Genomic DNA, 26,531 nt, shown 5'->3' with positions numbered 1-26,531 from the left:
GTCTGACGTGTCCTCTTACTCGTTTTCTGCATCACCAGAAAGTTAAAAGTTAAAGCTGTTATAACAGAAAAAAAAAAAATCTAAGAAAACATTTCATAGGCTGTTTAGATGTCATCTATCAAATCAACTAGGGACTGCAGATAAAGAAATTTCTGAAGACATTTGGTCAAGGAAAGTTTAATGGGTCCCAGAAAGTAGAGAAATCTCCAGTGGAATTACTAGGATAATTTCACAAAGATGGAGTGACCGAAATAATCAAACATGCTGCAGTTTTCCAGTTTCACTAGCTACTTACGCTGACAGAAATACAAACTGTTGAGTTTGAATATGAAGTTGTTCAGTTGTTGAGTACTGTTTCACTGCTGTATTTTTTTTAAAAAGTTTAATGATACCCAAAGCCATTCACTATATAGATGACTGATGAATATATATTCCAAATATTTATCTTGAGGGTTTTGATCGTTTTAACTGATTGGCTCTACTTTTTAATATTTTAAATATTTTTAAATACTATTATAGAGCCATACTTAATTCAACCTAATAAATCACCCAATGCGTTTATGAAAAAATGGATTATTTTATCTTGGCATATGATGTCTTTAAGAAAATACCAGAGTGAAGTGATTTCTCTTATAAAGAGAGAATGATGCCAGAAAACTTGAATACCAACATCTTGTGACCCTTAACTCAACATCAGTTCCTATGTAAGTAAATTCTTGACTTCGTAAGCAAAGATATTGATCTAAAACTCTGTGTACTTCTCCATCTTATTCCTTCAATATACAAGTTTAGTTATGTATTACCTTCAGGCTCAATACTACATTAATTGAGAATGCCAGGACTTGATTAGTTAACAATTCATCCATGAATCTTGCCACTTTTAAGTGTCATGCTTGGGCAGAATACCCTCAAGCGAAACATTTATTTTTAGACTCTGGCTGATTTTATTCAGTGTACTTTTGGGAAAAACACTACAGATCATTCCAGATAGCTGAAGACTTCACAAGCACTGCATCCTGTTACTTAATACCTTTAAAAACCACTTTAATGCTTGCAATTCTTTCAAGTATTGAAATGAGTCTCCAAAATTAAGCACTGCTTTGGTTTATGAGTTTTAGACTCTGTCTCATTGTTTTATGATGTTACCTGCTATGTCAGTGTCATTGACCATGGTAAGTCTAAAATAGACCTTGAGCTCCGCAGAGAATACTTTATTTTTTGGCTTATTTAACTACAGAGCCACTTCCTTCACTTGTTGTTTACTTATGCACAATATATTTGACATTGTAAAGCTATTTTTTTCACTTTTGGGGAAAATGACAAATATAAAGAGAGTCACAGAATAAGTTATCAGAAGATGATTTTTCTGAAGGGATGTTTTGTTTTTTCTTTTACACACTTTGCACTGGATTCTCATCTGTACGGGCTGGTTCTCATCTTCTACACTCAATTCCAGTTTATCCTCGTGAGTTTGTTGTGTTTTTCACCCTTTGGATTGTTTTAAACATTCAAATTCTCTGTGCCATGTTTGACTAATATTAATGAAAATAGTTATTAAAAATAGATTGTCAAGAACTATGTTGCATTTTGCTATGACAAAGTCTCTTTACTGTGATAATTAAGTTGCCAATAATATTGGCAAGCATTTAAAGATTGGGTCATTTAGGGGCTTTTGGGTTCTTCCTTTTCCCGAGTTTACAAAGCACGTCTATATAAAGTAAAGGAAAACTAAATGTTAAAATCCATGTTAAAGAATGAGCTTCCATTAAATTTATTTTAAAGGAGTAATGATCTTCATTCAGGTGAAATATTTGCACAATTTATCTGCATAAAATAGAGTCTAGGATCTCAGAACATCCATAATTGTCTTTGGCTATTAAGCTCCTAACTACCTAAGGGGCTGTGCTAGACTGAGCACAGCATGCAAAGATTTATTTAAACATAGTTCCTAACTCTCTAGGAATTTGCTTTCTCAGACAATGGTGGTCATTCTGTTACTTAGAAGATAGAATGCTTAATGATAACTTATTATCTACATGTACTTGCATTGTGTTAGAGAAAAGTCTAGAAAGATACAAATCTCACCATCAGTCAACATATCTAGGAAAAAATATATATCCCGAAATAGTCAGATCCTTATGTTTTCTTCACACTTTGCCCCCTCCAAATGAGCTGTCAGGAAAAAGTCTAATACAATCAAGCATACTTAAAGTCAAAAGCCTAGGGGGATACTTATTTGGGTTGGGAGGAGGGTAAGGAGAAAAAACATTTCTATTGTCCCTTCTGCAAAGAACATAGGTAAAATGCCTTTAGCTGCACTCAAATCAAGGTCTAATAGAAATATCAACTTCTTTCTTTAAAGTTGTAACATACCCAGGTAGGTCCTTTCTGTTGTGATTTTCAGTCTTATAGCAGTCATCAAAATATGAATATTATGTAAAGGGAGTTCAGAGACGGAGACAATCTCTTCCTGTTCTAAAGATCAAGAGGAATATTTGCATTTTCTGGGGCTGTGTCTCTATAAATCCTTAGAGTACTCTTCTACTTTACCTGCTAGCAAATATCCTATATCAGCTAGCTATGAAAAATCACAACATATAATATACATGTGTGTATGTGTGTATATAAATATATAATATGTATATATATCTTGGGATGACTAAGGATACTGATAGAAATGTATGAGGACATTATCAAGTAAATCGTCAAGTGGCTGTAAATACCTAATCCATAGATGATAATACATTTACATTATTTACAGGTCAAATTCAAATATATTTTAAGATAAAAGAGGAGGGGATAATAGATATTATTATCTAAAGTGTTACTAAGGAAGCAAATATATAACCATATCAAAAATTGTTTTATTACGTATTTTAATGATTGTATTTCAATGTAATCAGTTTCCATTGTAATCCCATGTATTTCATTGTATAATTCTAAAACTAGCAGGGTGCGGTGGTGTGTGCCTGTAGTCCCAGCTACTTAGGAGGAGGCTGAGGCAGGAGGATTGCTTGAGACCAGAAGTTTGAGGGTGTGACACGCCATCATCGTGCCTGTGAATAGCCACTGTACTCCGCCCTGGGCAGCAGAGTGAAACCCTGTCTCAAAAAGAAAAAAAAAATAGTATTCTAAAAATGAGTGTGTAGGTTTCACTAGACTGCCAATGTATGGCATTTAAAAAGTACCTCTAGTTCAAGAAAATTGGTTTTACAAAAGCAGTCACTTTCTAATGTTTGTTCAGGCATGGGGGGAATTGTGTTGGCTCTAAGTGGCAACAATCTTTTAATTTTTAAGCATAGTTCAGAGTCTTCAGTAAACATGCTCATATATTCTGTAAGCTCATAATCAAGTCATATGACTGGAGTAAAGTATACTGTTTCCCTTATTATCTCATTAACAGAATAAAACTGATTGACCTCAGTTATTAATATTGGTTTTTATTTGCCTGAATCATATGGATTATTTCATAATTTTACCACAGGTGCGATTGTGGCACACCACAGCCTCAAGCAATCCACCTGCCTCAGCCTCCTGAGTAGCTGGGACTATAGGCACACACCATAGCTCCCTGTTAGAATAATCTTAAAAGTATGGCTGGGTGCAGTGGCTCATGCCTGTAATCCCAGCAGTTTGGGAGGCCAAGGTAGGTGGAGTGCTTGAGCTCATGAGTTCGAGACCAGCCTAGGCAACATAGTGAAACCCCGTCTCTACAAAAATTACAAAAATTAGCTGGGCATGGCAGTGCATGTCTATAGTCCTATCTACTGGGAGGCTGAGGTGGGAGGATGGCTTGAGCCCAGGAGTTAGAGGTTGTAGGTGAGCTGAGATTGTGACGCTGCACTACAGCCTGAGCAATAGAGCTAGACCTTGTCTCAAAAAAAAGAAAAAGAAAAAGAAAAGAAAAAACAGTATACAGTAATATACTTGGAGTATAGACTTGTCTTATGCTGTATAGGTGACAAGACATACACACATAAAAAGAACATCGTGGGATAACATCAGGCTATATTAAACTATCAAGTTCCTTTATATCTGCCTGAATGTCCCAGTGAGGCAGATCATAGGGCTTTTACTTGTTTTAAAGTCGAATTAAATGCTCAAGGGAAAATGGTAATGGGAAAATTAGCTAAGAGCAATTATCAACTCTCTTACTTTCTTAATCTATCCCTTTCCTAGGGTTTCAATTTTTCTTCTATAAACAATATTGAATTCTCCTCCATTACAACAGTGAATTTAAAAATAATCATTTTCTTTAATAACTCTAACATCTTCAATTGCATTACCCCCAAGTTTCTGGGTATTGTCTAGTCTTCATCACCAACCACTTACCCTTCAACCTATTACAGTCTCAACTGAGTCTACTCCAGGAAAACAGCCCTCTTTCAAGCTTCTAATGGCTGCCTAATTACCAAACCCAATGGCTTATTTGCAGTCCCCATTCTATCTGACTTCACTGTGTTATCTGACATTTCCCAGTCACTCAGATACTTCTTTTTCCCCTTGTTTTTTGTTTTGTTTTGTTTTGTTTTTTGTTTTTTTTGTTTGAGACGGAGTCTCACTCTGTCACCCAGGCTGGAGTGCAGTGGCACAATCTTGGCTCACTGCAACCTCCACCTCCCAGGTTCAAGTGATTCTCCTGCCTCAGCCTCTTGAGTAGCTGGGACTACAGGTGCCCACCATTCACCCAGCTAATTTTTGTATTTTGAGTAGAGATGGGGTTTCTCTGTGTTAGCCAGGCTGGTCTTGAACTCCTGACCTCAGGTGATCCACCTGCCTCAGCCTCCCAAAGTGCTGGAATTACAGGCATGAGCCACCACACCTGACCTCCTTTTGTTTTTTAAGACATTATACCTCACTAGGGAGCTGGTAATAATCCTGAAATAAATAATCTCGAATCCCATAATTCTAAATGTCAAAATCCTGAAAGACCAAAATCTCAAAAATATTCTGGAAAAAGTAATTTTAAAAATTATTTAAAAGATATTTACTTACATTTTTAAAAGGATAGTTGTTTGAGAAACATAAAACACAACAGAACACTCCAAAGGTCACTTTACATAATAAAATGGACAACAATAACATACATAGTTTTGTACAGATAAACACTTAGTATGTACTAGTGATAGTCACATGTGTATGACAGTTATAAGTAGTTGAACTGTATTCACAAAGAAATAGGTCAAAAGGAAAATGTATAAAGACATATCACTATGGTTGGTAATTGTGTGCATTCAGCTTTATAACCGTAGTCATCTGAAATACCTTGATGAACAACCAAAGTCTTTTGACAAGATAGATAAAAAACCACCATCGGTGACCACCATATATGCAATCATCCAAAGAGCCAAGATCTTGAGAAATTTTATCTTTCACAAATGTGGGTGTACAAAAAGACATCTCTTCATTCACTGAGGAAGTTTTCACATTTTTACATACACACACAATTCTTACACACAAAGTCAACATTGTGATAATACACTTTCATGGAGTCAAATTTCTGCTGTCCAAGGCAACAGAAGAAAAGCCTGCCCCAGCTGTCAGAGAGAGACCAATTTGCCTTCTGTATTTGTTCTCTCCCAGCCCCTAGCCTATTGGATGGTGCCCACCCACATTGAGGGCAGATCTTCCCCAGCTTGTCCACTGGGAGTCATACATGAATCTCCTTTGGAAACACCCTCACAGACACACCCAAAATAATACGTTACCGGGTTTCTAGGTATTCCTTAATCCAGTCAAATTGACACCTAAAATTAAGTCTGCAAGTCCACCCCTTGTCAACTTGGCACCCATTATGCATCTCCTTAAACCATACTTAATTTCTGAATAAAGACAATGACAAGGAAATAGTTCCATCTCACATGATGCAACTAACATGGCACAACTATCCCACTTGCAACCAAAAACACACTTCCCCAGAAATCAGTTTTCAGGATTTCAACATTTGGGATTGTAATCTTTCAGTATTGTGATTTTCAGGATTTTAAATGTCAAAGATTTTAGACCCTAGGGATTTAGACTTTAGGGATTTTGATCTTTGGGATTTCAACATTTGGGATTATGGCATTCACGATTGTGTCTTTTGGGATTATGACACACTTGCCTCACTAGTTCTCCTTATACTTCTCTCATCTTTTTATTTATGCTATTCATTCAACAAATATTTATTGAGCAACAACTATATTCCAGATGATATGCCAGGCCCTAGTGACACAGTGGTGAATAAGTTAGCCATGAACTTTGCTGTTATGGAATTTATAATCTTTATCACTCTCTTGTCCTAAAATGATGGGATTTTTCCAAAACTTAATTCTTTACTGTCTTCTTGCCTCAATGGTTTTAACTATGCCTCCTATACAGTGATGATTATCAAATTTATATCCCCAGCCAAGACATCTCTTTTGAGCTCTAAATCTATATTTCCAATTGCCTACTAAGCCCTCGTACCTGTCTCTCAATGAGTTGATATATACAAAACACTTAAAACAGTGCCTGGAGTTTAATATAGGCACTCAACCAGAGCCAGCTATTATTATTTTTATTTCCCCTAATACAGTATATTTAAAGGTGAAATTGTTTTCTTCTCCTTCCCATGACACTCCAACCAGTTGTGATCTTTTTTATTTTTGTTAAATGTCATCATCATCCACCAAGTTTCAGCAAGAAGCTACAGAATCAGCCATCAGCTCTCATTATTTCCAAAATTCTCACCAAGTTTTGATAATTTTACCAAAAATCTATAGAATCTGGTGTTTTGTTCATATTCTGTTGGCTTCAAACTTCATACATCAGTGGCCTCCTAACTGGTTTTTCTAACTCCTGACTCCATCCTTATCTCTACATTGCCACCAGAGTTATTTTACTAACAACAAACCCAGTTATGTTATCTTCTGATTTAATACCTTTATTGGTTTCTTGTTTCTTCCAGGATAAAATGCATACTACTTGGTTTGGCACATTTAAGGGCTTTCATTTTCTGGCCCAACTACTTTTCTAGCCTCACGTCGGTGTGTTTCTTCCTACCAGTCCTTCTTTCCAAACTCATGGTGTATATTACACTTCATTCAGACTGAACTTCTCACCATTCCCAAACCACTTTATGTTCTTTCACATCTCTTTGCTCCTGGATATGCAGTCCCTCTCTCTGGAATATCCTTTTCTATTGTTTCTGCTTTCTTTTCTATCTAGTGAACTCCTACTCAATCCTTAATACCCAGACCAAATGTAATTTTCTTTATGAAACAGTTCAGTTCCAGACCTCTTCAGAATGAATTTATTCTTCCTTCTGTGCTTCCAAGGAGCTTTGGGCCTCTTTGGTAGCACGTCCATGTGGTGGTAAGATTCCTATGCTTATATGACTATGTTACATTCTTCAACCTTGTACTTAGGATGTCCAGGATACTGCCAGGCTGAGCATAAGTGATCAATAGATGACTTTCACATGAGTAAACATCTCCTAATGGCTCACAACAAACTGCCTTCTCCCTGTCTATCTTAAAAATTACTAATGTTAACTCCAATAACAATTGAATTTATGGAAAAATATCAACCCTGTTCAGTGATATAATGTTTAAGAGAAAGCACTCTAGAATCAGACTTTTGTATAAATGCTGCCTCTGCCCTCTGACACTTCCTAGCTGTGTGACTTAGGGTAACTCATTTTACCTTTCTGAGATTTAATTTTCTTTTCTCTTTGTGAGTGTTTCATTGAAATATTTGTTGAGATAATTGTAGATTCACATGCAGTTGTAAAAAATAGTACAGAGAGATCCTATGTACCCTTACCCAGTTTTTCCCTAGTTGTAATACTATAATATCACAACCCAGATACTGACATTGATAACATTCACTGATCTTATTTCATTTTCCTTGTACTCATTTATATGTGTGTATTTAGTTCTATATAATGTCCTCACAGGTGTAGGTTGGGATATCCATTGCCACACTCAAGATACCGAAGTCAACAAGGATCCCTCATGCTGTCCTTTTATAACCACATCCATATTCCTCCTCCAACAACATATATTGAGTTTTGACAAATGTGTACAGTTTTATAACTGTCTCCACAATTGTAATAAAAACATTTATTTCCCAGAAAGTTCCCTTACACTCTTTGCAGTCAATTCCCTCCCGCTCGTTCTGCACGCTAGGCATCCACTGATCTGCTTTCTATTATTGTAGTTTTGCCTTTTCTAGAATTTCATATAAATGTAATCAGCATAGTGCTTTTCAGATTTGTCCATGTTGTTATAAGCATCAGTAGTTCATTCCTTTTATTGCTGAGTAATAAAAGGAATGGATATATCACGCGTTAATTCTCTCTTCATCAGTCCATAGACGTTTAGGTTGTTTTCAGTTCCTCATTATTATGAGCAAAGCTATGAATATTCAAGTCCTCATGTGAACATGTTTTCATTTCTCTTGGGTAGGTATCCAGGAGTATGATTGCTCTATGGTAAGCACATATTTCATTTTGGATAGTTTCTAAGTCTATAGCTTTGTATTCACTGATTTTTCCTTCTTCGGAGTCTAATCTGATATTAATATCATCTGTGTGTTTTTTTTTCATTTCAGATAATATATTTTTCATTTCTAGAAATTCCTTTTGGATTTTAAATTTTACAAACTTCCATTCCTTCTGTGCTTCCAAGGAGCTTTGGGCCACATTTTCCTCTACCTTCTTGAAGCCATGAATCCTTTTTTTAACTCTTATTTTAGGCTCAGGGGTCACATGTGCAGATTTGTTACATAGGTAAACTCGTGTCACAGAAGTTTGTACAGATTATTTCATCACCCCAGTACTAAGCCTAGTACCCAATAATTATTTTTTCTGACCCTCTCCCTCCAAGGTTTAATTTTCTCATCAGCAGAAAAGGGATGATGATATTATACTCTATTCTTGAGGTATTATTGTGGATACTGTATGTGAACATGCCATGCACCAGGTAGGTGCTAAATTCCTCTCCCATCTTTCCACCCCCCCCAGTATCCTCAGAGAATTAAAAATCATTTCCCAGTTTTGACAACTGATGTATGATAAGATGAGAGAAAGGGAGATGTCAGAGAAGACTCTCTCATTTGCAGATTGTATGTCTAGAACAAACTTGTCCAACCTGTGGCCCAAGGGCCGCGTATGGCCCAGGACAGCTTTGAATGCGGCCCAACACAAATTGGTAAACTTTCTTAAAACATTACGAGATATATTTACTATTTTTTTTTTAGCTCATTAGCTATTGTTAGTATTACTGTATTTTATTTGTGGCCCAAGACAATTCTTTTCCTTCCAGTGTGGCTCAAGGAAACCAAAAAATTGAACATCCCTGGAGACAATGGCCATATTTCTCAGTTGTCCCCCTCATCTCTTTATACCAGTTTCACCACCAAAATAGTAACATATGTTTTCAAGTGTTTCAAGTTTACAAAGCACTTTATCATATATTATTTCGTTAGCTGCTCGAGACAATCCTGTGAGGGACAAATATTCTCATTCCAGAGAGATTAACTGATTTATCTAAGCTCACAAACCCAACAAATGGCAAAGTTACTGTGCTATCTCTTTAATTTAGGTTTTTTATCATCTCTTATCTGGACTTCCTACAGCAAACCTAACTGTTCCGTTTTCAGATTTCCACTGTCTCCTCATTGGCTTTCCTGATATCCATCCTCTCTGAAAGCAAAGAGCTTATTCTAAAACACAAATTGATCACACCACTCTAACATTTGTGGAAGCTACCTACACCCATAGGGTATCTGATCTGGCCCTGCCTACCCATCCAATTCCATCTCCTGTCTTGTCCTCATGTAACTGATGTTTACGTCACAGTTATACTTGTGATGTTGGCTTAAACAGGACGTGCATATTCACTCCTGCTTCTCTTGCTTTTTTCATCCTCTGCCTTGCCTTCCTCCTGTCTATACAGATGGACATATTGTTCTTCTCTTAGGAAGTTAAGTTAGTATTTTTCTTAAGTCTCCTCTCCTTTTGTCCTTCTGTTTCTCACTGTTTTTTCTTCCCTTCAGCTAATATTTATTTAGTGACTACTATGTGCCAAGCATTGTGGTAGACCCCACTGTGGGAAGAACTATGTCAAGTACTAAGCCACCGTAGTCAGAGCACAGGGAGGGGGAAGAGGAAAGAGAGAGGTAGATCTTTGTGAGATGTGGATGGAGGATAGGAAAGAGTCAGACCTGTTCTGCGCTCTTACTTGCTCCGTAACTCCTCAGAGCATTTACCTAATACCTGTACTACCATGTATCTCTCTATGTGGGGTGTGATTGGCATTATAGTTGTTGCCGGCCACTTATTTTGTGTCCAGTACTCTAACAAACCCTTTATACATGGAGGACTCACTCCTGCAGCATATATCTGGTCCTTCCACATTTATCAAATGTAGGCAAGCCATGAGGTATGTGTCTATTCTCAAGCTTTCTGGGGGTTCTGTATTTAATTCTGGATGTCCATTTCCTGATTTTTTCCCCTTCTATTTCTTTATGAAGTGGTTACAAAATTAAAAGCTGTAACTTTAAAGCCAAATATTCCCAGGTTCAAACACAAACTCCCCTATTAACTATGGCCTTATGACAAATCATTAAATATATTATCAACTGTAAAATTATTACTATTGCAGTTATTATTTTCCCCTCATTCATTGTGATTGCCTCTCTACTAAAAATGGGTAGTGAGCCCATTTGGGTGACAATTTAGGAAAAAAAATGCTTAATTATTTGTTGAATTTGTTTTTCAAGTGTCCTAAGAGAAAAAGAGTTAGAATTTTTATTTTACTTGTTCCAGTTTCCCCAAAGCCACTTCTACCTCTGCTGCCCTACCTTTGTGATTTCCTTTAGAGAACTGCTTCCCAACTAAAGACTATGCCCAAAGGCACCACCCCAGGCATCTGTGAAGTCCCAGTTCCCCTTTGTCTAACAATAATAAGGTTAGTTTGCCATTATCTTTCAGTCTGGTTTGCTTGTATTGAGGGGGAGTTGGTGTTACTCAGTGGAAATTTCCCTGGTCATAAAGCTCTACAACACTTACCTCAGAAAGGCTTTCCCAGAATTGTCTGGGACCTCTGGCTCTGAGGCTGAATTGGTCTTTTGGGAGACAGATTTTTCTCTTGGGGAGGGAATAAATGTTACTGATATTTTTCCTTGCTCTGTACAACTTTGACCATTTTTCCGTACCCAAGGGAAGAGGATTGGCAAAGAAAATTTAAAATGACTAGATCTCTAAACTCTGTTTGTGAGTGTAGCAGATCCCTTAAAAACTGGAACAAACCTTAGATTTATGAGATTATATTGTCTTTTAGATGTGATTAAGTTGCATAGATACCATCTAGCACTGAGCATGCAACTAGATATCCAGAACATGCTCATAGATACTGATGTTGAGATTGCTGTTGATAACGAAGAAAAACGGGATACTCTATTATGACATTTTTCAAAATTTACAACAGTAGACCCCTTTTCCCCCAAACTAAATCTCATATGCCCTCCCCAAAAATATCGATGTATTTGTTAATAATTCAAAAATTTAACAGTAATTTATAAAGTCAGTAAGAAGTAAGAGCTTGAAATGAACATAAACATCCGAAACTGAGAGCTATAGAAGTCTTTGTGTGTGTGTGTGTTGCTCTGTCGCCTAGGCTGGAGAGCAGTGGTGCAATCTCGGCTCACCGCAACCTCCGCCTCTCAGGTTCAAACTATTCTCCTGCCTCAGCCTCCCAAGTAGCTGGGACTACAGGCACCTGTCACCAAGCCTGGCTAATTTTTTTGTATTTTTAGTAGAAACGGGGTTTCACCTTGTTAGCCAGGATGGGCTCAATCTCCTGACCTCGTGATCCACCGCATCAGCCTCCCAAAGTGCAGAGATTACCACCATGCCTGGCCTGAGAGCTATAGAAGTCTTCATCTCCAGTTTATTTCTGTTTATTTTATACAGTGTTGAGAAAATCCTGATGTAATAGTGAACATCATGGGGTGAGAGCTTTTTTGTCTTGCTATCTCAGGATGCTCTGCAGTTAAACAGAAATAGCAAGAAAACCTGTATTTCCAGGTCTGCACACATAATTCATGCTCTCTTTGTCTCTCTGTCTCTCTCCTCTCTCTCCTCTCTGTTACTCTCTCTCTCTCTCTCTCTCTCTCTGTCACACACACACACACACACACACACAGTTAACTGGACAGCACCCATTAATACAAACGGTGATGGTTTCCAATGTGTTAATGTTTGGTATGTAACCCATTTGAATGGTGCATGCTTTGTTTTATTACAGTTTTAAAATACGTTATTTTATTTATTTATTTATTTATTTATTTATTTAATGGATTTTTTTTGAGACAGAGTCTCACTCTGTCACCCAGGCTGGAGTGCAGTGGTGTGATCACCACTCATTGTAACCTCGACCTTCCCAGCTCAAGCGATCCTCCTGCCTCAGCCCCCGGAGTGATTGGGACTACAGGCGTGGTCCACCGTGGCCAGCTAATTTTTGCGTGTTTTGTGGAGATGGGGTTTTCACTTTGTTGCCGAGGCTGGTCTCAAACTCCGGGAACAGGCGATCTGCCCACCTTGGCCTCCTAAAATTCTGGGATTACAGGCATGAGTCACCCCGTATGTCCTAAAATATGTTTTTTTTTTTAACGAAATTAAAATCTGATATTGTGAAACTGCCAAAATTTCAAACAGCACAATTTTCGTTACCTCCACAGTTTCAATACACTGTATTATATGGTAATCAGTCATTAAACTCCATAAGACAGAATGAAGTGCTACAGATGGTGTAAGAAGGGAGAGGTCAATATGGATTGTAGTTAGGGAAGGCGTCACAGAGCTATGATTTATGCTGGGTCTTAAAGAAACATTAGAAAAAGAGTAATAAATATCTATATTATATATTCCAGATTTTCCAGGACATTCCTGATTTTGTGTTTTCTTCTGAAGAAAACTTCTAGAAAAACAAGTAAATACACAAATATATTTGTATTTATCTGGATTGATAACTTATCTTTGCTTTCGAAATGCAGCCCTATTAAATATTGGAGAGACAGGCTAATCAGAAAGCATAAATTAAAACATGTAGGAGGAATCAGAATGCGGCCACTCCATACAGAATCTTTGAGGACATTAGAAAAAGGCACTCCTTCCTCTAGGTAGTCATGGTTCCGTGCCATGCCACACTCATTGGTAAGCGTTGAGCAGGCTGGACTTCTGCCCCCATTTGCCCCATCAATCAGGTTTTCTTTTGCAATGAACCCTATGAATAATCATCATCTATTACAGTTCTAGCAGGAATTAACATGGTTGGGTGGAGGACAGTGAGAAGAGCTAAAGCACGGGATGATTATTACGGAGTAAAGGGAAACGACTGTGGACAGTTGGAACAGGGTCAGGCTATGGAGACCTTAACCTCAAGGCAGAGGGAAGAATTGGCTTTGATTGGGGATGTGGGTGTTGTTACAACTTCTTGAACAGGGGAAAGATAAAAGTGGTTAAGAGGGAAGAAACTAAAAGCAAAGACTGTGTTTAAAGGAAAACCTTTATTATAAAAAGACAGATTGTAGACTCTTGGTAAATATATCTATGTTACATATATAGGATACAGGGAGTTATATGTACAAGCAATTATCCCACATAAGAACAATGAGCAAAAGACCTATGATCGTGTCAGTATTTCCCCCAAATAGCAATCAGTACAGTGCTTTGTAGGTGTCAGAAGTCAGAGGTATGTGCATTTAATAATCATGTTATTAATAATAAGAGTTTCCATTTGGAGAGCTGTTACTGTGAGTGCTGGAACAAGAATGTTAGATCGAGGTTTAAAACTGTTCTTTCTTTGCCATTCCTAGCTGTTTCTGCTTGAGGAAGTCATTTTAACTTTTCGTGTTCCATTGTTACATTTGTGAAAGAATGGGATTTACTTCATAGAGTTATTGAGATGCTTAAATGAGATAATGCACATAACACTCTTAGCACTACTCTTGGCACTCAACAAGTGTTAATTAAATCTTATTTGCTATTATTATTGTTGATGTTAGGGTCATTGTTAAGAACTTGATGCCAACCATTTGATTTCTGTCCATTGGAAGCACGTTTCTCACATTTAACTGGTCAATTGCCAAATCTATTTCTCACAGCACACAACATCACATAACATTTTGCCATGTAAATTTTCTATGTGTTTATTGCCATTTGTATAAGCATTCTTCCCTCAAAGGAAACTAAGAAGACAAAATTTGAAACTGACATAGTAGGTATCAAATTTAGTAAGATTTTCAGTTTTTGTTGTCTGAAGAATTAAAGAAATTGCAAACTAAAGGCAAAAATATCATTTTCTGAGTTTTATATCTTAGTGAAGTGATGAGACTCTTCCAACAGTATATTCTGTGTCAGAGAGTTGCAGCTGCAAACCTTAAATTTCCAAATTCTTCTATTTTTCCGTTCTGCCAAATCCCTTTATTGCACCCCAACCTAGGACTACTGGAAGAATGGAAGGCACAATGGTCATGTTAGAAGAGATCTGTAGCTTTCCCTGTTTTGACGTCCAGCACCTGTTTTGAGCCCTCAGCCTAAATTTTCCAGTCCTTGAAGCCATGAGAGTAGGTTGAGGCTCCCATTCAACCTAACAGCTAGGATAGCCAAAGGTGCTGAGATTGCTCCTTCTTTGTCCGTGGACTTGTAGTCTTCAGAGCATAAGTCAGCAGGGAAAAGATTTTTGACATAAAACATTGCATTTTAGAGTCAGATTGGCAGCAGTTCCTTTCTGGATTTGAAAGGAGTTCTCTATACATTTCTATGTGTATATTCCCCTGGAAGTTTGGTTATGCCCTTCCTGTATTCCTTCGAGAGTATGTGTTCATTTACGGATTTTTGTCTGTCCATTTGTTTTCCTTTTAGTGCTGTATTTTACTGTCTTTGTAACATTTTGAAACAGTTTCAAAATTACAGAATAGTTCCAAGTATGGTACAAATTTTTTCTTTCCTTTTTCTTTCGTTTTAGACAGAGTCCTGCTCTATTGCCCAGGCTGGAGTGAAGTGGCATAATCATAGCTCATTGCAGCCTGGAACTCCTGGGCTCAAGCGATCCATTCACCTCAGCCTCCCATATGGCTGGGCCTACAGGCATGCACCACCATGTCCAGCTAATGTTTTTAAAAAATTTTGTAGAAACAAGGTCTGGGTTTGTTGCCCAGGCTGGGAACTCCTGGGCTCAAGTGATCCTCCCACCTCAGCCTTCCTGAGTGCTGAGATTACAGGCATGAGTCACAGCATCCAGCCCATTTTTTTTTTTAACCATTGGAGAATAAGTTGCCAATATGATGCCACATTACCCTCAAATACTTTAATGTGCATTCTTCAAACAAAGATGTTATGCTATGTAGTCATTTTTTCTATTTTAAAAATTAGTATGAAATACTTTAGGCAACAAAAAGCTATAATATCATTTATATAAATATGACATAAAGTAACACAATGAACACCTATATGACCATCACACTGCTTAAGAAGTAAAACACTGCCAATGCAAATGAAACCACTTATGTACCACTTCCATGGCCCCACCTCCACCGTCATAAATTTGGTGTATATCATTCGTTTCTAAACTGGGGCTCTTAAGTTAGTTTCAGGTAGGTCTATGAGCACCCTCAAATTGTGTGTAGAATTTGATGTGTATGTGGACTTTTCTGGGAAAAAGGTCCATAGCTTTAATGAGATTTACATGGATAAAGGTAAGCTGTGCAAAGTACCAGATTTCATGAAAAAATTGTCTACAGCTAGTGCATATAATTTTCTGCCACACATTTATTACTTAGCTTTTTATATTCCAGCTTTCTCCCTAACCAGTTCATTGAGATTAATTTGTTAAAGTTCACTTCCTAATCACTAAATCCAATGGCTTCTTCTCATTGCTATCCTTACTGAACTACCTGCAGATTCTTACTCTTGGCTCACTTGTCCTTCTAGATTCTTTCCCTTCCCTTAGCTTCTGCACTCTCTTGATATTCCCCAGTCTCCTCATTTAAAAAATATAATGCCTAACTTATGTGGTTGTGAGAATTAGCTGTAATGTTCCTAAAGCACCTGATTGTTGTATGCGCTCAATAAATTTAGCTGTTATTAGCAATTAATTATCATACCACTGTGTTGCATCTCATCATCTTCCAGCTCTTTATTCAAGATGTTGCTAATGGACAGAGATCATGCCAAAAAGGCAGCCAGAAATTACTGCCTCAATGTCCTGCACTGCTGTTCATTAGCCTACTAGCAGCCTTATAACTACTAGTTGTTCCAGTTAGACAGTATCAGTAATCTGTAGAGTCTTCAGGAGAAAATCACTTAGGTAAAGACTAGTTAGCATTAAATTATATAGAGATATAAATTTAATTTCATCTCCTAAAGCTTGTAACACTATTGTCGGCCCGGTCACCTTTAAGGACCTCAGAAAGTAAAAATGTAGTTCTCCCCTACTTGTTTATTCAGCTTTTTGCTCATTCTGCTACTAAATAGACTGACAAATGAAAATGTCAACACTATTATGAAGGATACCTGCTTGTTTCAAGCTGGACTGGGGCCATTTATTCTGAATGGACCATTGAAGAGCCATATGACTTTCAATCACTATTTACTTGGAGCAGAATGAGAAAAAGGCCTTATACCAGTCCCCTGAGCCTGTCCTGTCCTGAATTGTGCCTTTATCTTTTCATGTCCACTATTAGATGCCAGTAACAGTGACATACTTTTGTTCATATTCATAATAGAATCCTACAGTATTTTAAAGCACAATCCTCTGAGAAGCACCAAGGCCCCTATTGAGGCTCAACTGCCTGGAGGAAAACAGACAAGCTTTGCCTTCTGTTGGGCAGAGTGCTTGACCTCCTAACTGCCATCCATTCTCTCAGGATAGGGTAGGTTATGCTGTCATAGCAAACAACTCCCCAAATCTCAGTAGCTTAAAATAACCTAAGTTTCTTCTTGTTTATGCTACATGTCCATAATGAGGCACCTGGGGGACATTACAGGGTCCTCACTCTAGGACCTAGATGGAGCAGCCACCATCTGGAACACTGCTTATTACCATGGCAGAAGGAGGTCTCACACTGCATCACCAATAAAATCTTATTCCTGGAAAGGATATGGCACTTTTTTCTCATATACCATTGGTCAGCTTTGATTGGGGCTAGTTAAGGGACATCACGTATAATCCTACCATGTGCCCTGAAGGTGGAGAGCTGAAAATATTCAGTGAGCAGCCCTAATGACCCCCTTGCACAGTTAATGCACCCTGTAGAAAGACATCTCTGGTCTCTCTAGCCCTGCCTCTTTCCCTAGAACATCTTACTAAGTCATGTCCCTTCGATTTCACTCATCCTTGTTCCATTGCTCCTGCAGAAACCAAGGAACTTGTCAGTTTGGTAATTTTTGTGCATATTGCAGTCTGTATTGTTTAATGCAAGACCATGTTCTTTTTTTTGCTCAGTTTGAATTTTTTCTACCCCTTTGGTGTTCTTGCAGTTGTATGCTGTAGTGATGGACAAAGACATTAGCTTAGAACAATTTTGTTTCAATAAAATTATCTGTTTTTGACTTTTCCTGCCCTCCTGTGCTATTTAGTGTTATGGTAATAGAATAGCTATAATTCTGTGTTCCTTTGACCATAACAATGAGATTGAATGATTTGCTTAAGTGTATGTAACAAGGTAGTATTAAAGGAGCCTGAACTAGAACTCAGGTTTTCTGACTCATAGACTGTTTTATATTTATTATGCCACATCCTATTATTTAAAAGGTCGTATAACTGACAGCAGTGTAATTTACTTCCAGAGACAATTGGTAACAACAGAATCTAGTCTTTAATCTTGAATAGAAGGAATTTTCCATTTAAATGCCTCCTTTTGAATATTTTGATGAATTCCATGTAATAAAATCAGATTCCTGGGATTCCTATGCCAACAAGTGTGTATTCTTGCTTAAAGCAAAAAAGTAACTGGCCCTGAATGGATCGATAACATAATCCTATCTATAAGACTCAAATAAATGCCACCCCTGCTGCACCTCAATCTAAAATAAGGCATTGTATATATTGTATTATTGCAGGTTTGTTTCTTACTAGTATTTAGAATGTCAGGCAATGTTCCAAGATTAAAATTAAAAATGAAATCAATAGCCTGGTGACAGCATTATGTTTATGCTATGTCAAACTGCCTCAGCTTGGAGTTACTTTTTATATGATATGTTGTGGATTCTTCTCATGTATAGTTTACTATATAGTTCTACAATAATTCCTCTTAAGCAAAATTTCTATTAGTAAGGGCTTAAGAGAAGGCACTAGCCAATGAGATTATCGCTAAAAATCACAAATGATAAAGGCAGCATCTTGTATACAAACAAATCTTAATACATAGGCACAGAATTATTGTCAAGATATCAACCAATGTGACACGGGTGGTCCAGGGTATCTGCAGGTACCACCAATCTTTGCCCACGATGCAGTGGAAGGATACATCATCATTGGGTTTTTATATGGATTCAATAATTTAAATTTGTAGATTAAGAAAAAGGAGACTTGTCAGGCCGGGCACAGTGGCTCACGCTTGTAATCCCAGCACTTTGGGAGGCCGAGACGGGCGGATCACGAGGTCAGGAGATCGAGACCATCCTGGCTAATACGGTGAAACCCCGTCTCTACTAAAAAAATACAAAAAAACTAGCCGGGCGATGTGGCGGGCGCCTGTAGTCGCAGCTACTCAGGAGGCTGAGGCAGGAGAATGGCGTGAACCCGGGAGGCGGAGCTTGGGCGACAGAGCGAGACTCCATCTCAAAAAAAAAAAGTAAAATAAAATAAATAAATAAATAAAAAGATAAAAAGGAGACTTGTCAAAGAATGCCACACAGAAACTATTAGAATAACGCTCTGAATTGTGTCAATAGTTTGTCCTCTGGCATCAGGTGATCTTTATTACTCTTCTGACACTAAAATCTGGGATTATTTTTTTATGTAGAGGACAAAGCTACATACCTGAGAACACTGGCCATTAGTGCAAAGTCAATACCAGTTTTACTTATGGTATATCTGAGATGATAAAGACATTTTCCATAATATTTTCTTACAGAGTTATTTCTTGTAGTTATGTAGCGATCGGGCTGATTTTTTTTTTTTTCTCATGGAAAATTGTGTGCAAAATGAAGCAGAGTAAACAGTGTTCCTATCACTGAGCTTCAACAGTTATCAACTTGCGGCCAATCTGCTGTGAGACCTTTATGAAGATTATCATAATCATTTGCATTTCATATCTGTGAACTGTTTTTTAATGATTTTTCACTTTCTAGGGCAACCACAGGTATAAATGTTAAGATTTTACATAAGGAAAGAGAATTTATTCAAACTACTTGAAAATAATATCCAAAATATTCATGCTATTAGCATAGCTCAACCACAGATATCAACCAATTTCATAAGATATTCTTAGAGGCAGTCAGACAGCATCCTTCTATTAACACCTATTGGTTATATCAAATCACTTAGAAGCTAGAAAAGCACCATTGCTTCTCATACTATGGTCTGCAACATTTGGGTTTCTGCAAATATGTTCTTGGTGATCTAACACTTCTTAGGTTTAAGAAACATTGTTTTAATATCAAAATGGTAATACTCCTTTTGAGTGTTCATTCTTACTCTAGTTGAATTACCAGTACTTGTTTTTTAAAATGGCAATGCATCATCAAAACACATTTCCATAATATGATTTAACTTTTTTATGTCAGTGTTTCTCAAACAGGTGCATGAATTCATTGTAGAGTTCCTTGGAGTTCTCTGAAGGATAAGAAATACCACTCTAAGGGAAGAATGTAGAATAATTTATAATTTTGTGAAACAAAATACATGTATGGTATAGAAACCTGTTTCCCAATCTAGGCAGGATGCTGTACCAGGTTTTCATACTATGTAAGCAAAACAATATTCTCCATATATTTGTCTTAATTAATAAGCATTGAATTTTACAATAATTTTTCTCATGCAGAGCTGAACATTAAAAATTATACCTATATAACATAGAACAACAATTTGGTAGAAAGAAGGCTCCAGTCTACTGATACACAGTTATTCAGTGGCCGTAAGAGGCTTCTAAACTGACTTCAGAATAGAAACTTACTAATGCTTTCAGTTTCTTTCAGTACTGTGAAAGAACAAGAACACAGTTTAGGCCATTCTATGTAGATTAATTACTACTACTACTACTACTACTACTACTACTACTACTAATATGATAATAGTGGCAAAAGGATGATGATAATACTATATGCTAGTCATTGTACTAAGAACCTTATTTACATTTTTTACTTCATCCTCACAACCACCCAAAGGCAGTAGGGTGGTAGGTTTCTTCTTCATGTGTGCTTGTGGTGCTGCTGATATCAGGCAGTGTCCTTTGGTGGAAGCTCCTGGAGTTCGTCTGCTTGTAGTTCATATGGGCAGTTTCTCCTTTCCCATCTTGCAGTGGGTTGCTACTGCTATAACATTCATGCCTGTATTGCAGTATGAATACTTTATCAGCATCTAATATTTGTACACAGTTAACACAGTCTCTTTTACACATGTGATCTCATTTGATCCTGTCAGGAACACAATGAAATAAGAAAGGAAGATACAGTATTAAGTGAATTTTAGATGAGGAAATGGAGGCTCAAATATTTCTTAATTCATCAAGGTATGTCTTCTTCATATTACCTTCTACTACCGTTATATTGAATCTTGACTCTTCCTCAAGTGTGAAAAGTACAGTCATCTTTGTTTACGAATTAATAGGGAGACAGATCCTAAGCATCATTGATTGTGCCCTTCTACACCCAACATGGTATCAGGCACACCATAGGCACTTAAAAAATGCAGTGACTTGGCTTGTTAGATTTTATACTTAAATGGATAAAGAGCTAAAAGAATACAATAAATTTCAGGTACATCTTGCAGCAGGTTAGTATGTGGTTATTCATTAAGCTGTGTAATTTCTAAATCTTAGGAACTCCCTAATACAGAAGGGGCCCAAATATTTTCTTACCAATGATCACATACTGTCTAAAGGTAAACTATTGTAGATACATTCCTTTGGCCACTGATACTCCTAGACATTATCCTAAATTCCATATATGTCTAGGAAGTACAAGTTATTTCCACATTAGTGAAAAATAGATTTTTAAAAACATTTTGGCTGAGGATTTCACTCAGGCTGTTTTTAAAAAGATAAAAGATAGTTTTGAAGCAGGGAATATGATTGGGGTAAGTTTGGAAGGAGTGCTTTAACAAATTGTTCATTTCCTACTCTAACAATTATAACTGGTGCTTTTTGAGCATACACTGCATGCCAGACTTTATGCTATAAATAAAATATTATTCGATTTTGCAAATGAGAAACCTGAGACTTAAAAGTTAAATAATTTGTGGAGGGTCAACGGCTAGCAAGTGGCAGAACTGGGATTTAAACCAATGTCTGACTAACCCCAAATCTCCTGTTTTTAACAATAAACCTTCACTGCTTTGTCACTGGGAGTAAGAAGCAGCAGCAAGGAAGAATGGGAAAGAATATACAAATGGTTGCTAGGAAGATACCCATGCCAAACATTTACTTAAGCCACAGTGGAGACTACAGCTCTGTGGACTCAAGTCCTATGGCAGGTATTTTGGCTTAAATTCTCCTGGAGGTAACCAGTTCCCTTTCATTCAGCATTACTAGCTACTTTATTTTTCCTGTGCTTATTTGGTTACCCTCTTTGGTCTTCAATGTTGTTTGCGAGGTAAAGCCTGAACAATATAGTCAGATCTCCTTTGTATAAACCTTATCTTCAGTATGCAGCTCAAAATGTGTTATTTATAAATTCTCATCATTTAAGGCTACTAGCAGCAATGAATAATTCATAGTAAGAGTTGCTTTTTGCAACTAGTAAATTGAAACGTTGATCATTCTTCCAGAGTGAACTTTAAGAAACCCATTCTCACAGGCTGGAATGATGAATGATAAGGATATTCCCTTTAAACTTGTGTTTAGAGTATTTATATATATTATCTGAATTGAACTACTTACCAGTTACATCAGATAGGTAGGGATTATATACCCATTTTGTAGATGAAAGTGACTGAGGCTTAATGATACTAAGTTATTAACTGGCTAACAGATAAAATAACCATTTACAAAGCCACAAGTTGAATCAGTTGGTCTTCCCATAATCCTGCTTTTCTTGTTGTTCTTGCCCATCCTGTGACCTAGTACATTCCTCTTCCTCTAATAGAAGCCTCCTGTGTGAACCAAATAAATCATATAGGCATTACATTTTAGAGTAGTCTGTTGGGGTGATTGAAGGGAGAACCCATTTGGGACTAAGGTAAACAGGAAAGTTTTTTTGGAGGAAGTGAAATTTGAATTGCCACATGAAAGAATGGCTTACCAGTCTCCCTCATTTTTTCATAAATCCTGTAGGTAAGAAAGAGATATGCTTTCCTGATTCTAAATTAATTCAGCTATGTATAGATATTTGCTAATAGAGAATGGTGGGTATGTAGCGGATGATATTTGTAGACCTTTTGAAAGCATGTTTACATTAAAGGAATCAGTTGGAGAGAAGAGAAATCCTACTTATTTGCCAAATTACACTACCTCCACAAATTGTACTGTGACTGCTCTGGCCTCCATTAATCTTACATTTATCTGAAATCCTCTAATAACTATAGTGTAGACTAGCTGTTACAAACTGGTGATCCATGATCCTAATATGGTTCAAAGACATGTTTTGTTTTCACCAGTGCTGCTGTATGCTAGGGGTTGCATTATTTTTTCTTTTATTCTTTTTGTTTTTGAGACAGGATCTCGCTCTGTTGCCCAGGCTGGAGTGCAGTGGCACAACCATGGTTCACTGCAGCCTCGACTTCCCAGGCTCAAGTGATCCTTCCACCTCAGCCTCCCAAGTGGCTAGGTCTACAGGTGTGCACCACTATACTCAGCATTTTTTTTTTTTTTTTTTTGGAGAGAGAGGGAGAGACAGGGTCTCGCTATGTTGCCAGGGCTGGTCTTGAACTCCTGGACTCAAGCAATCCTCCCACCTTGACATCCCAAAGTGCTGGGATTACAGGTATGAGCCACTGTGCCCAGCCAGGGGTAGGATTTTATTTATTTTCTTAGAGAGAAGAGCAGGATTCTGAACCCACAGACTTGCCATAACCCCCCAACAAGGCTCTCCAGATGTTTTGGTATGGTGAAATACTACTATATTGGGAAATTTAGGTTTCAACAGTTCATAGCCAGGGACATGTGTGGTCCATTGAGAAAAATGACCCTCTTCTTCCTCAACACTTTTGTAGAATACACTTAAGAATGGTCTCAGCATTCGCATCTTCCTAACCGGAGACAGAAAGTACAAAATGGCATCAAGCTTTCTGAGAGATTAGATCACTGCCCTATTATATTTCTTTCTGCCTCAGAGCATTTTCCTCTAAAATTGATTAAAGTATTTTAGTTAACAGGCAGATTGAATATAATCTTTTCCTCTTCAACCTATTAGTCACTGACTACTGAGCATAACTCAGAGGTTTGATTAGAGAGTTCCATTAAAAATCATCATACACTGCATTTTCCATGTCTCTATGAATTTTGCTTTGCTCTGTGCAGTGGTGATAGACTTAACCCTCAACCCATGCATTTTGTAACAAATGACATGAGGAGAGAATGAAACCTTTAATTAGTGTCTCTTGAGGATGTTATGGTTCTGAAAAGCTCTGCACTGATGAGAACCACCAGATATTATCCACACTGTGTCTGAAAACCAGTAGTAATAGATGTTTAACTCCTACATTGCCTTCAGTCTTTGTGACTCTCCAGAATGCCATGGACCAAGACTGGGAAACCAGTTCTGACTGGACTGTCTAGAAGCCAGGCAAGGCCAGTACATCTTACCTCCATCAAAGCAGTGGAAACTGACTGAATACTGCTAATACGGTGAAACCCTGTCTCTACTAAAAACACAAAAAAATTATCCGGGCATGGTGGCGGGCGCCTGTAGTCCCAGCTACTCAGCAGGCTGAGGCAGGAGAATGGCGTGAACCTGGGAGGCAGAGCTTGCAGTGAGCTGAGATCGCGCCATTGCACTCCAGCCTAGACAGAGCGAGACTCCGTCAAAAAAAAAAAAGAAAGAAATGCTTCTGATGACCTGTCAGTTTATCTTTTCCTTGTCCTTTTGGGTCCTAAAGAACATGCTGAATCAGCTCACATGGACTGGAATGACATTAGCCAGTGTTATGATTAACTCTAAGCCAGACAATCCATTGGCTAACTTCTATCCGACAGATTCTTTTCATTCTTTTAAAATATGTTAAGATTAAATCTATCATCTTCTTACACCTGAATTTTGGCATCAGTACTCTCATTTGGAGATTCACACTTTTGTACCCTAATTTTGTGTGGGACTGTGCTGCTCACTCTCGAGCATCAAATAAAGCCTTTTTACTTTATATTACTTTAACTACTGTAGCAATCCTGCTGTGTACCTTTAAGAACATTAAACATTAAGGGTCTATAATCTACTCTTCCAAATTCCACAGCAAGGTATTACCTTCAACTTTCTTCAAACAAGAGCAAATGAGTCAAATGATATAGACTGTAGAGCAACGACTAACAAGACCTTTGAAATAAACTCACTCCCTCACCTTTGATTCTTTCGCATGCATACCCCAAATCAACTACATGGGACTCCAGGCTGTGTTGATTTTTTTATTTGTGCCAAAATTTTGTTGAATTAGCTGGAATATGAAATTAAATGTGTTTTCACCTGGGTCAGGGAAATGCCTTTGTTATGCAGTGGTTGTTCAGCTGGCAGGTGTGTACCTGCTTGGTTCATTATACACTGGCTGTCAGAATCCTACCTTTCCCATGTTAACTAGGCTCCATTTTCATTCAGTGAAGTTGGTGCCTGAGGTGGTTGGGTACTGGAAGGCAACAGAGAAGACAAAGACATTCAGTTATTTTGTCAAATTGGTGGGGACATCAGTAGAGTGGAGTGCTAGCTTTACATATCTCCTACAAACAGAAAATGACCCCTGAAATGGCATGTGACGACAACGATGCATCCTTACCTCTCACCTATGCTTCTTCTTTCTTTATGAATTCATGGCAGTCTTGGATTTAGTAGAATGCTTCTTTGCATAATAAGTTTAGACTTGTTAAGTGTGAGAGACTATCTGTTCAAATTTCCAATGAGAGGGATATAGGAACTCCAGCCAGCGAACTATACTGATGTATCTAATATTTCTGAGAGAATACAAATTTTGGTTTGTCCTATGTTGTGCCATATTCTCTAACTAATGTAATTATAGAGAATAGGAATAAATCAGTATTTACCTATAATACTTGTTTTTGGAAAGCTAGATAAGTCTATAAATCTTATGACACTATCTTTTACTCTTTTTATTGAACAGGCATTTTGGATGGGTCCCAAAACACATTTCATGCTTTTGTATTAAAACAAACACAATGTTATTCCTGTGTGTTTTTTCTTTTTCTCTGATAAGGCTTATCTCTTGCTTCTCTTCAGTAAGATCTCCCTGTGCTTTTGTGAAAATCCCTATTTTAGTCTGTGAAATGCAGCCTCCAGCAAAACAGGCACCCCATGGCCTCCTTTGCATAGTCTCCATAAATCTTTCTTCTTCCCTCTGATCCCACCCCTATCCTCATCACTGAGCAACTCCTCCCTTCAAACAGCACTAGAAGGAAAAAATATGAAACTAAAGAGATGCACTTGAAATGCCTCCAGGTTTTGCAATAAAACTTAATGTTCTAAGCATCAACTTTGGCATGCACAAGCACCCTGGATTTACAAGTCTCAGATAATTACAGTTCTAAGCAGTTGAAGTATATCTCACTCTCTGTTTTTCCTGCCGTATATTATAATATCCTCAATACATTAAATTAATAAATGACCTAGAACCCTCATCTAACCCTCTGTTTTAAGGGGACAGGAGTAATGGAAACTCACTGCATACCAACTAGGGGCGGACTTCTGGCCCTGCCACTGTGGCCTTAGGGAATTCGCTTCAACTCTTCTTGAGTTGCTTCATTTGTAAAGTGGAGACAACAGTGTCTGTCCTGTTCACCTCACAGGGTTGTAGCCAAGTTCCCACATACTAGCGTATATGTACACAGGCCCCATACACCTTGCAAATCATCTTATTTCAGACTCCCTCCTTCCCTACGACAGACAAGAAAAAATTGCATACCTCTTCCTATAAACTGGCATCTAGAAGAAATTAAAGGGTAAACTTATTATCATAATCATCAATCTTATCTGTCTTTTCCTTATATTTTTAAGGCATTGTCCACTTGCCAAGTGAAAAGTAGCTCTTACAAAAGACATTACGATTTCTGTATGTAATTATGATTTACTGGCAAGATTTTTAAAAGAAGACATTAACTAGTGCCTGCCTTGGCCTACCTCTGATCTTATCTTTTTTTATGCATTAATCACCATATTGAAATGCAATTTATTCATTTTTCATTTACCT

At 37.6% G+C, this 26,531-nt stretch overlaps 1 protein-coding gene across 3 annotated transcripts in view; it reads left to right on the top strand.

The window, feature by feature from the left end:
* COL4A6 (collagen type IV alpha 6 chain) overlaps window positions 1–26,531 on the top strand; it is a 415,076-nt gene that overhangs the window by 124,678 nt on the left and 263,867 nt on the right. The window lies entirely within an intron of this gene.

Source organism: Macaca thibetana, chromosome X (assembly GCF_024542745.1).
Source record: "Macaca thibetana thibetana isolate TM-01 chromosome X, ASM2454274v1, whole genome shotgun sequence".
Lineage (NCBI taxonomy): Eukaryota > Metazoa > Chordata > Mammalia > Primates > Cercopithecidae > Macaca > Macaca thibetana.
Note: the sequence above shows the minus strand (reverse complement) of the source record. Positions and strands in the feature narration are given on the sequence as shown.